Raw genomic sequence first — 11,042 nt, forward strand, 5'->3', positions numbered from 1 at the left:
GGGAGGGGCCACAACAGTGAGAGGCCCGCGTCCGCAAAAAAAAAAAAAACAAAACAAAACAAAAAAAACTGAGACTAAAGTGCTGTTGACTTGCGCACTTGCAGAAGAGAGGCTGCCAAGAATTAAAGAGAAAGTCCTGCAGGATTATATGACACATTCTTTAAATCAGAAATGGTAAACATTTTTTACAAAACCATTATTATACAAACCTAAAAACACTAAAAATTGAGGTTAAATACGGTTTCTAAAATAACATTTCCCTTTTAAGTATACCTGTAAAGATCCTCCTGTTTATATTCTTTTACATTAAGGAAATGTCAAAAACCCTTGCTTATGTGTCCACTATGACTCATCATAAGAAAAACCGTTTGAAATGTGATTTTATATAGTAAAGCAATCTATTCCTTGGAGGAAGCTCTGTCTCTCAACATCTTTTGGCCACCCAAGAACATTTCAGCATCTCTGGCTCTGAGAAAAGATTAGTAATACGTAAAGTATTTATCAAAGTAAATCTCAATTTTCTTTTAAGTAATTTTCCCTTTCATGGATGTAAACTGACTCTGAAGATTGAAAAAAAAAAAAAAGACCCCAACTTCTTATTTCAAAACGTATTGTCCACTCATTAAATTTCTACCTATCAAGTTAAGATCAAGAAAGTGAATGTTAGTAGGTTAGTTAACTATCAACGATGTTGATTGGGCTCCAGTTTACAGACCCTGGTTTTCAAACAGGTAGTATCACATAAGAATGTTAACTGTGAAGGTGAAAACAAATCCCTATTCTCGGCTTTCTGCTTTTATTCTTCTTTTATTTTTTTATTCTTTGTTGGCTTTCCTTTATTCTTATTCTTTCTTTACCCCAGGTTGACCCCTGTCTGTCTCTTGGTCTGATTTCTCGATTTAGTGTCTCCCATCTCCTCTTTCTACTCTCCTTTTCAAGTTGCTTGGGTTTTTGTCTAAGACTCTCCCCTTTGAAGCCATCCTCTGCCTCTCAACTCCGCCTTTGTCACCGGTACTCCCCCACTCACCTCCCATTCTATCACTGCGTTCTCTCCTTACCTCCTCACCTTGGCACTCTAGGCCTACCAACGGGGATCTGTTGGAGAAACGTATATCACCTGAAGACAGTGTCTCACCTTAACCTCGTCTTGACTATCAAAAAATAATAATAATTCAAGTGTGAGCAGAGGCAACTAACCTTGGATTTTTAGTAACTTCATGGAACAACCTTCTGAAAACGCAAACCTAATCAGAGTCTCTTGTCTGTCATAGAAGCAAATGCTTTTATAATGTGTCAAGAGATTTATCACTAATGCATAAACCTTCATAGGAGTGGGACTCCACTTACCACATTAGACTATTTAAATTGAGATTTTAGAAAATCCCTGGGGGCTACGTTTAAAGAGAAGGGAAAACAAAAACATCTAAATAATACAGTATAATTAAAAGATGAAAAGGTGAAATAATCACAGACCAGAAGCAGAACTGAGTTGAAATGCATTACCTTGGACTCTAGCTAGATGGCGCTAGAGCACGTGCGTAGCTAATTGGTACAGTACCGTTGTTACTGAATGGAAAGTACTAGTCAAACAGATGTTTCATATTTTTTAGGATATGGGACTCTGTTAGAAATTAAAGCAAATACCATAATTAGAATTTTTAAGAATCTAACTCTTCTGAGAGTGATATTTTGCATCTTTGAAAGGAAGGAGACATACATTAATATGTATTATATACGTTCTTTGACCCTGAAGTAGGACCATCAATATTCACATTCAGGATTTTCATCATTTTGAAATTTTTTTTAAGCCTTGCTCATTAATTAATAGTAGCAACATGTTCCATGTATTTGTGAAATTCTTCAGTAGAGATAACAGCTTTAAAAATTCCAAGGATCTTTGGGATTTATAGCCTTCTGCCAGAAGCTTCTCTTTTTTTCTTTTTTTTCTTTTTTGCGTACGCGGGCCTCTCACTGTTGTCGACTCTTCCGTTGTGGAGCACAGGCTCCGGACGCGCATGCTCAGTGGCCATGGCGCACGGGCCCAGCCGCTCCGCGGCATGTGGGATCTTCCCGGACCGGGGCACGAACCCGTGTTCCTTGCATCGGCAGGCGGACTCGCATCCACTACGCCACCAGGGAAGCCCCAGAAGCTTCTCTTTGATCGCAAATGGGAGGCACCCCAGCTGATTTCTCCAGAAGGATTTCCCTCCTTACAAATTACACAATTTCAAATGTGGCAAATGCAAGTGCATAGTTTACCTCCTTTCCATTGCACCCATTTAGCCCAGTACTAACTATGCTTCGGCTGACTTTTTGTAACATGTCATTATTCACTTTTAATTATTAATTTAATTTAATCAGGTACTTTGAAGTTTAAAGATAGGCCACTTTCATCAGCAAGCCCACTGAAAAGGAGATTACCTTATGTGACTCTCACCTCAGCTCATCTACATGAATTTTAAAATGAGTCACAGGCAAACTACTAAACAAAAGAAATGAACAGATTTTAGTTGTTTGTTTGTTGTATTTAGAATTAGTATTTAACATTTTTATTTTTAATATTCTTATTTTTTCAGGAAAAAAATTTATTTTACTTTAGTATTTTTATTTTTTCAGAAAAGGGGTTTTAAGTTCTCACTTACAGAATGTGACATAGATAATTATCACTGCCTCCAATTTCTACTTGCAGAAACCAGGGAAGGATAATAGAATTATCATTTGTATTCAGTCTTTGAACATCTCTAGCCTATAATTAATCTATATAGTAACTACTATCTGAATAAATACACATATCAATGCTCACAGAGTACATGACTACTTCAGATTTACCTAAGAAGAACAGTAAAATTAAAATTTGTATCATTTGTAGTACAGACCTTCCAACTTTGTTTTTTAAAATCCAGCAGAATCCCCAGAAGTGCTGTTTAATCTAAAATGTCATCTTTAGGTTGCTGTTTTATCTTAGTCTTGTTGACTTATTTTAAAAGCTTCATGGGACTTCCCTGGCGGTGCAGCGGTTAAGAATCAGCCTGCCAATGCAGGGTACACGGGTTCGAGCCCTGGTCTGGGAAGATCCCACATGCCGCGGAGCAGCTAAGCCCATGTGCCACAACTACTGAGCACCTGCACTCTAGAGCCCACGAGCCACAACTAATGAGCCCACGTGCTGCAACTACTGAAGCTCGCGTGCACCTAGAGCCTCTGCTCTGCAACAAGAGAAGCCACCGCAATACGAAGCCTGCACACCGCAATGAAGAGTAGCCCCCGCTCGCCAAAAATAGAGAAAGCCCGCGCACAGCAACGAAGACCCAACGCAGCCAAAAATAAATAAATAAATACATTTATATTTTAAAAAGAAGCTTCGAATAGATACCCCACAGCGAAAGGGAAAAGAGACTAAAACAAAATTTTCTTCTGAACCTTGCTTATGGGAATTCCCTACAAACAGATATTGAGACTATGTACACCCCAAGTACCTGAGATTCCTGTGCTTTATGGAAGTACTGATGGTCCAGCTGCATCCCACTCTCGTCCTGAGCATCCCCTCTGCTTCATCCTTTTCCTCACTCATTCATTTAGCATTTAATGAGCACTCACTCTGAGCTAGGCACTGTGCTAGCAAGGAGAATTCAAAATGAACCATGAGCAGTCCCTCAAGATGTCTAGAAACACATTTTAAAGTGGTTAGGCACTTTAGGTTAGATACCCAAACAGATAAACAGAGTACCATGAGATGAGTGCCAGGCTGGAGATATACAAATTGTCTGAATAAGGACAAAAAGAGTTCAAGATCGGTTTCTTGGAGGAGGCAATGCCTTACACAAGCCTTAACCAAAGACTAGGTGTCAACCAGGTAAAAAATATGGCCCTAACGAAACCTCATTTACACATAGGAGTCCAGAGAAGAGAATGGCAAATACCATAGGAAAAGAGAAGTATGACAAGAAAATAGCTCTATAATAAATTCATCTCATTGCTTACACTAAACCACTTTAACATTCTAGAAGAGCAATCCCAGGCCTTGAACACGATCTGCCTAACAGAGGGATAATATCCTCTATTAGTTTTATAACTTAGGCAAGTAAATCTGTGAGACTTCTATTCCTTCTCTGGAGAATAAGGAAATCATTACCTAGAAGATTGTTGTAAGGATCAAATGAGTTATTGCATGAAAAAATATCTGGCACACTGTAAACATCTTTTGTCTACAGGCATCACTACCTAAATAATGCTGGATGTGTAGTTCAGAGAAGGAAAAAGTATTGGATCTGAAGGCAGAAAATGGTTTGTGTCCAACTCTACCAACTAGTAAACTCTGTAACCCTGAGTCAGTTAAGTAACTTTCTGAGCTACATTTAAACCATTAATAAAATCAGGATAGTAAGACCTCCTATGCCTGCCTAGACAGGGTTGTTATGAATATCAAATGGGATAGTATGTATTACAGTGCTTAAATAAATAAAAGGGGCTTTACATATGACACAGATTTTTAAAAGACTGATCTTAATATTTTTATTAGGCGAAACATCAACAATGAATGTGGGGTGTGTGTGTGAGTGAGAGAGAGAGATAAAAAAAAATGCTGCTAGAAAAGTGAATAAGTGTGATCCCATTTGCTCTAGAATCAAGGTCAAAATTAATGTAGTTTTAAAATGGAATGATTTTAAAAGTACAATACATTATTGAGAAAAAGCTATTTGCATACTATCTAATAAAGCACTTAATAAAGTCATATCATTAAAATAAAATGGCTCTTAAAATCAGTAAAGGAAAGGATAAATAGCACTATAAAAATGTCCAAAATATGAGCCAGAACCTGACTAAAACAGAATACCCAAATGGCTAATTAAACTGTGAAAATTCGTTCCAATTTGCTAGAAATCAAAATGCAAATTAATATAAGAAAATTTTGGACTTGAGGACACAGGGTGGGGGAAGGGTAAGGTGGGACAAAGTGAGAGAGTGGCATGGACATATGTACACTACCAAATGTAAAACAGATAGCTAGTGGGAAGCAGCCAGCATAGCACAGGGAGATCAGCTCAGTGCTTTGTGACCACCTAGAGGGGTAGGATAGGGAGGATGGGAAGGAGACAAAAGAGGTAGGAGATATGGGGATATAGGTATATGTATAGCTGATTCACTTTGTTATACAGCAGAAACTAACACACCATTGTAAAGCAATTATACTCCAATAAAGATGTTAAATAATAATAAAAAGGAGTGGTAAAAATATATATATAAATAAATAAATAAGAAAATTTCTCTCTCAAATTGTTAAGAAAAATTATTATAATCCCAGTGTTGGCCAACATATAACAAGGAGATGACTCTTTCATACGTATCTGGTGAGAATAAGCATGAGCCTTTAAAATATTTTTTACCCAAGTAATTCACTTTCAGATTAATATGCTAAATAAGTTATCATGGACAAGCAATATATCTGTGTAGAATTTTTTTCACAGAATTACTTACCATCATAAAAACTGATAATAATGGAGTAGTTTATTAATTATGATGAATGTATACAATCATATATTACCATTAAAAATCTGGTTTCAAAGCATTAGTATCATGGAAAAGTATGGGGAAATTCAGGAAGCAAAATTATGTTTACATTATCCCAAGTTTAATATATATATATTTATTTCTTGGAAAAAAGACTTGAAGAGGAAACAGTGAATTATTACCAATTGTATCAGTTATCTATTGCTGTGTAACAAATTACCAAATTTAGCAGCTTAAAACAACATGCATTTATTATTTCACCATTTCTACAAGTCAGGAATCCAGGCACAGCTTAGCTGGGACCTCTGCTTCAGTGTCTCAGAAAGTTTTACTCATGTTATCAATCAGCCCTGAAGGCTGGATTAGGGAAGAATCCACTTTCAAGCTCATTTATATGGTTGTTGTCAGCACTCATTTCCCCGAGAGGTGTTGGACTGAGGGTTCCTAGCTGGCTATTGGCAGAAGCCACCCTCAGTTCCTTGCTATGTTGGCCTCTCCAGTATGGCAGCTTACTTCATCAAAGCCAACAATGGAGAGTGTCGGCTAGCAAGTCAGAGATCACAATCTTTTCTTACTTAATCACCAAAGTTACTTCTCCTCAATGTTACTGTATTCTATTAGTTAGAAGCAAGTTACTCAAGGGGAGGGAATTCACAAAATTAGGACTGTCTAGAGCTGGGGATCATCGCAAGTCATGTCAGGAGCTGTCTACACATCAGTGGATACCTCATTTCCTTTCTTATATGTCTCCATTTTTATAGATCTTATTATAAACATATATTTAATATATAAGAAAAATTGTTTGAAAGTAAATATAATAAAGTGGCTAATCTGTTAAGAGAGCAATTAGGAAAAATATAAGAAAAGTAATAAAACTGTGTCCTATGATGTGATAATTAAAAATATACTTATTTATACAGCTAGTCTTCAAGGCAGCTTAAAAATATTAAAGAAGAAAGGAAGGAAGGAAAGGAGAGAGGGAACAGGGGAGAAAATAAGTGATCTAATTGTCAAACACTTGGTGAACAATTGGTTTAAAAGAATAAAAATTGTATCATTACAGTAAAATACCTCTTTACATTAGAAATATTTAGCTATATAGAGAGATGTGAAAAAGACACACAATTTAAATACCAAGAAAAAAACAAAATACAACATATACCATCATGTTGTAAACTAACAGCTATGTCTGTATCATTATAACTAAGCTTCACTTACACACAGTGATGTGGTAAAGGGGAATTTTGTGATTTTGTTAATAGTTTTGCTTGTATTCCCTATTGAAAAATTGGTGAAGGAAATCCCGTTTAAAAAATAAAATAGTCTAGTTATACTTGACCAAAGCAGGAAGATGCAAATTATTTTCTCACCTCAGATTTCCCCCAGATAAATTTAAAAACTAATATGACCACTGTATAGAAAGCTTCCCTTTTTCCCACAACTGTTATAAGATGAATGAAATTATACAAATCTAAGATGCTTTCCACTTAGACTGAAACATGTCCTTATGCTGTACAAAATCTCTTATTGGGAGAAAACAGAGCTGTCTGTGAAAAGAAAAGACCTGTGTTCTAGGCCAGACAGTTTATCTGATTAAGGAAAGAGAAGAAGGTTTACAGTCAAAGATTAATTCTCCAGCACCACACAGTAAGCTCTCCGAACAAGATCTGTGTCACTCCAAACTTCATTCCTAACAGTTGAGCAGAGTTTTTCAATTCCTGGTGTTATTATTGATTCTTGGTTGCAGTTGTTCAGCCCAATCTTTTGCAAAATGCTACCAACAAAGAACAAGTCAAAACTGTCTACTGCCAGCACCAGACAGAATCAACAATAACAATATGAGTTGCTCTCATAACTGGAAGCTGATTTTAGTAAATGAAATAAAACTATAGACCTAAAAATAAATGTATACACCAACTTTAGTAACTTTTCTCTTCAAAAATATATGAAAAACTGAATTCATACAAACAAAAATTTAATGCTAATGAAGTAAGCTGATAGGAGGTATAATTTGCTAAAGAAAACAATAACTCCAAGACGTGAAACAGAATTAAAAATAGTCTTATACTGGATACAAATTTGGTCATCTCCATAGTGGATGAACAGGTATCAGAGAATCGTTCTAAAATAAAGCTTCAGTTTTCTCTCTTGGGGGTAAAGAGCCAATATAATAGAAGTCAGAAATAGAATGCTGCTATGTCTTTCTTACCTATGAACATTATCTCTTGCCTATGAACATTAAAGATATTTAAGAAGTTAGAGTTCAAAGACCATAAAGAAAACAACTCCAATATTAGGACAATGCCAAAGAGTTATTTTATCTTTATCTCAGGAATAATATGCAAAGACTTCTTCTAATGTATAATGTTTCTCCTAACTTGCCTTTGCTCTGCTAGGTTTGTTTTGGGGTGGGAATGTTCTCTCTCTCTCCCCCACTTGGTTCAGCCGTGTCCCTATTTCTCAAATAATTTGGCATTTGGACTCTGAATTCAAATGTACCTAGATTTGATTTCTGTTTCTTATACTTACTACCTGTAGGACCATAGATCAAATACTTAACTTAAGGTTAAATCATAAGCAATGGTGGTGCCTTCTGCATAAGACTATTGTGGCAGAAGGCAGGTAAATCATTTAGCATAATGCCTGACATATATTAAGGTACTAAATATTATTGTATAATGTTAACTTTTATTGATTTTATTCCTTACCTTGATGCAATAAATAAGTTCCCATTGGCATGATTTTAGAGAGAGTTTACCCTTATATCAGATTGTCTTCAGTTTCCTATATCTTTGCTTTAAATAAGTCTAGTCAAATCACTTAAATATGTTTATTATTAAGAATTATTCAATAAAATGTTAACCAGGAAGAAAAAAACCTCTAGTAGATACAAAAAAAGAAACAGAAAGAAATGAAACCATACCACTAAAACAGATAAATCACAAAGGAAGAGAGGAAGAAAGGAATAAAATGGCAATAGTTAGTCCTTACCATCAGTAATCACTTTAAATGTAAATAGATTAAATTCTCCACTCAAAGAACACAGAGTGGCTGAAAAGATAAGAAACCAAGATCCAACAATATGCTGCCTACAAGAGACTCTCTTTAGTTCTAGGAACATGCACAGACTGAAAGTGAAAGGATAGAAAAAGATACTCATGCAAGTGGCAACTGAAAGAGAGCAGGAGTGCCCATACTTTTATCAGATAAAATAGACTTTCAGTCAAACAGGTCATAAGAGACAAAGGAGGTCACTATACAGTGAAAAAGGAGTCAATTCATTGAGAGGCTGTAACAATTGTAAATATACATTCACCCAAAATTGGAGCATCTAAATATTTAAAGCCAATATTAACAGAACTGAAGAGAGAAATAGACAACAATACAATAATAGTAGGAGACGTCAATAACCCACTTTCAACAATGGATAGCTCATCCAGACAGAAAATCAATAAGGAAAAATGGATCAGAATAACACTATACACCAAATAGACCTAACAGACATAATCAGAACATTCCATCCAACAGCACCAGGGTACACATTCTTCTCAAAAACATGAAACATTCTCCAGGATAGATCATATGTTGAGGCACAAAGCAAATGTTAACAAATTTTTAAAGACTGATATCATGAATATATATTCTGACCACAATGTTATGAAACTAAAAATCAGTTGTAAGAAGACTACTGGAAACTGCACAAATATGTGGAAATTAGACAACATTCTCGTGAGCAAACAGTAGGTCAAAGAAGAATCAAAAAGAAAGTCCAAAATATTCTGATACAAACAAAACTGGAAAACAACATACCAAAACTTATGAGATGCAGCAAACGCAGTCTTAAAAGATAAGTTTATAGAGATAAATGTGTACATTAAAATAAAGATCTTGGAGAGGGAGCTTCAAGATGGCGGAAGAGTAAGACGCAGAGATCACCTTCCTCCCCACAGATACATCAGAAATACATCTACAGGTGGAACAACTCCTACAGAACACCTACTAGAACGCTGGCAGAAGACCTCAGACCTCCCCAAAGGCAAGAAACTCCCCACGTACCTGGGTAGGGCAAAAGAAAAAAGAATAAACAGAGACAAAGAATAGGGATGGGACCTGCACCAGTGGGAGGGAGCCGTGAAGGAGGAAAGGTTTCCACACACTAGAAGCCCCTTCGCAGGCGGAGACTGCGGGTGGCGGAGGGGGCTACCCGCACTCCGCACTCTTCGGAGCCATGGAGGAGAGCGCAGCCACAGGGGTGCGGAGGGCAAAGCGGAGAGATTCCCGCATGGAGGATCGGGGCCGACCAGCACTCACCAGCCCGAGAGGCTTGCCTGCTCGCCCGCCGGGATGGGCAGGGGCGGGGAGCTGAGGCTCAGGCTTTGGTCGGAAGCCGGGAGAGGACTGGGGTTGGTGGCGTGAAAACAGCCTGAAGGGGTTAGTGTGCCACGGCTGGCCGGGAGGGAGTCCAGGAAAAGGTCTGGAGCTGCCGAAGAGACAAGAGACGTTTTCTTACCTCTTTGTTTCCTGGTGCGCGAGGAGAGGGTATTAAGCGCGGCTTAAAGGAGCTCCAGAGATGGGAGTGAGCCGTGGCTATCAGCGTGGACCCCAGAGACGGGCATGAGACGCTAAGGCCGCTGCTGCCGCCACCAAGAAGCCTGTGTGCGAGCACAGGACACTCTCCACACCTCCCCTCCTGGGAGACTGTGCAGGCCGCCACCGCCAGGGTCCCGGGATCCAGGGACAACTTCCCCAGGAGAATGCACGGCGCGTCTCAGGCCGGTGCAACGTCATGCTGGCCTCTGCCGCCGCAGGCTCACCCCGCATCCATACCCCTCCCTCCCCCTGGCCTGAGGGAGCCAGAGCCCCCGAATCAGCTGCTTGTTTAACCCTGTCCTGTCTGAGCGAAGAGCAGACGCCCTCGGGCGACCTACGCGCAGAAGTGGAGCCAAGTCCAAAGCTGAACCCCAGGAGCTGTGCGAACAAAGAAGGGAAGGAGAGGTCTCTTCCAGCAGCCTCAGGAGCAGAGGAATAAAGCTCCACAATCAACTTGTACCCAGCTTCACTCAATGACCAGCAAGCTACAGTGCTGGACACCCTATGCCAAACAACTAGCAAGACAGGAACACAGTCCCATCCATTAGCAGAGAGGCTGCCTAAAATCATAATAAGGCCTCAAACACTCCAAAACACACCACCAGACATGGACCTGCCCACCGGAAAGAAAATCCAGCCTCATCCACCAGAACACAGGCACTAGTCCCCTCCACCAGGAAGCCTACACAACCCACTGAACCAACCTTAGCCACTGGGGACAGACACCAAAAACAACGGGAACTGCGAACCTACAGCCTGTGAAAAGGAGATGCCAAACACAGTAAGTTAAGCAAAATGAGAAGATAGAAAAACACACAGCAGATGAAGGAGCAAGGAAAAAACCCACTAGACCTAATAAATGAAGAGGAAATAGGCAGTCTACCTGAAAAAGAATTCAGAATAATGATAGTAAAGATGATCCAAAATCTTGGAAATAGAATAGA

This window comes from Physeter macrocephalus, chromosome 20 (genome assembly GCF_002837175.3).
Source record: "Physeter macrocephalus isolate SW-GA chromosome 20, ASM283717v5, whole genome shotgun sequence".
Lineage (NCBI taxonomy): Eukaryota > Metazoa > Chordata > Mammalia > Artiodactyla > Physeteridae > Physeter > Physeter macrocephalus.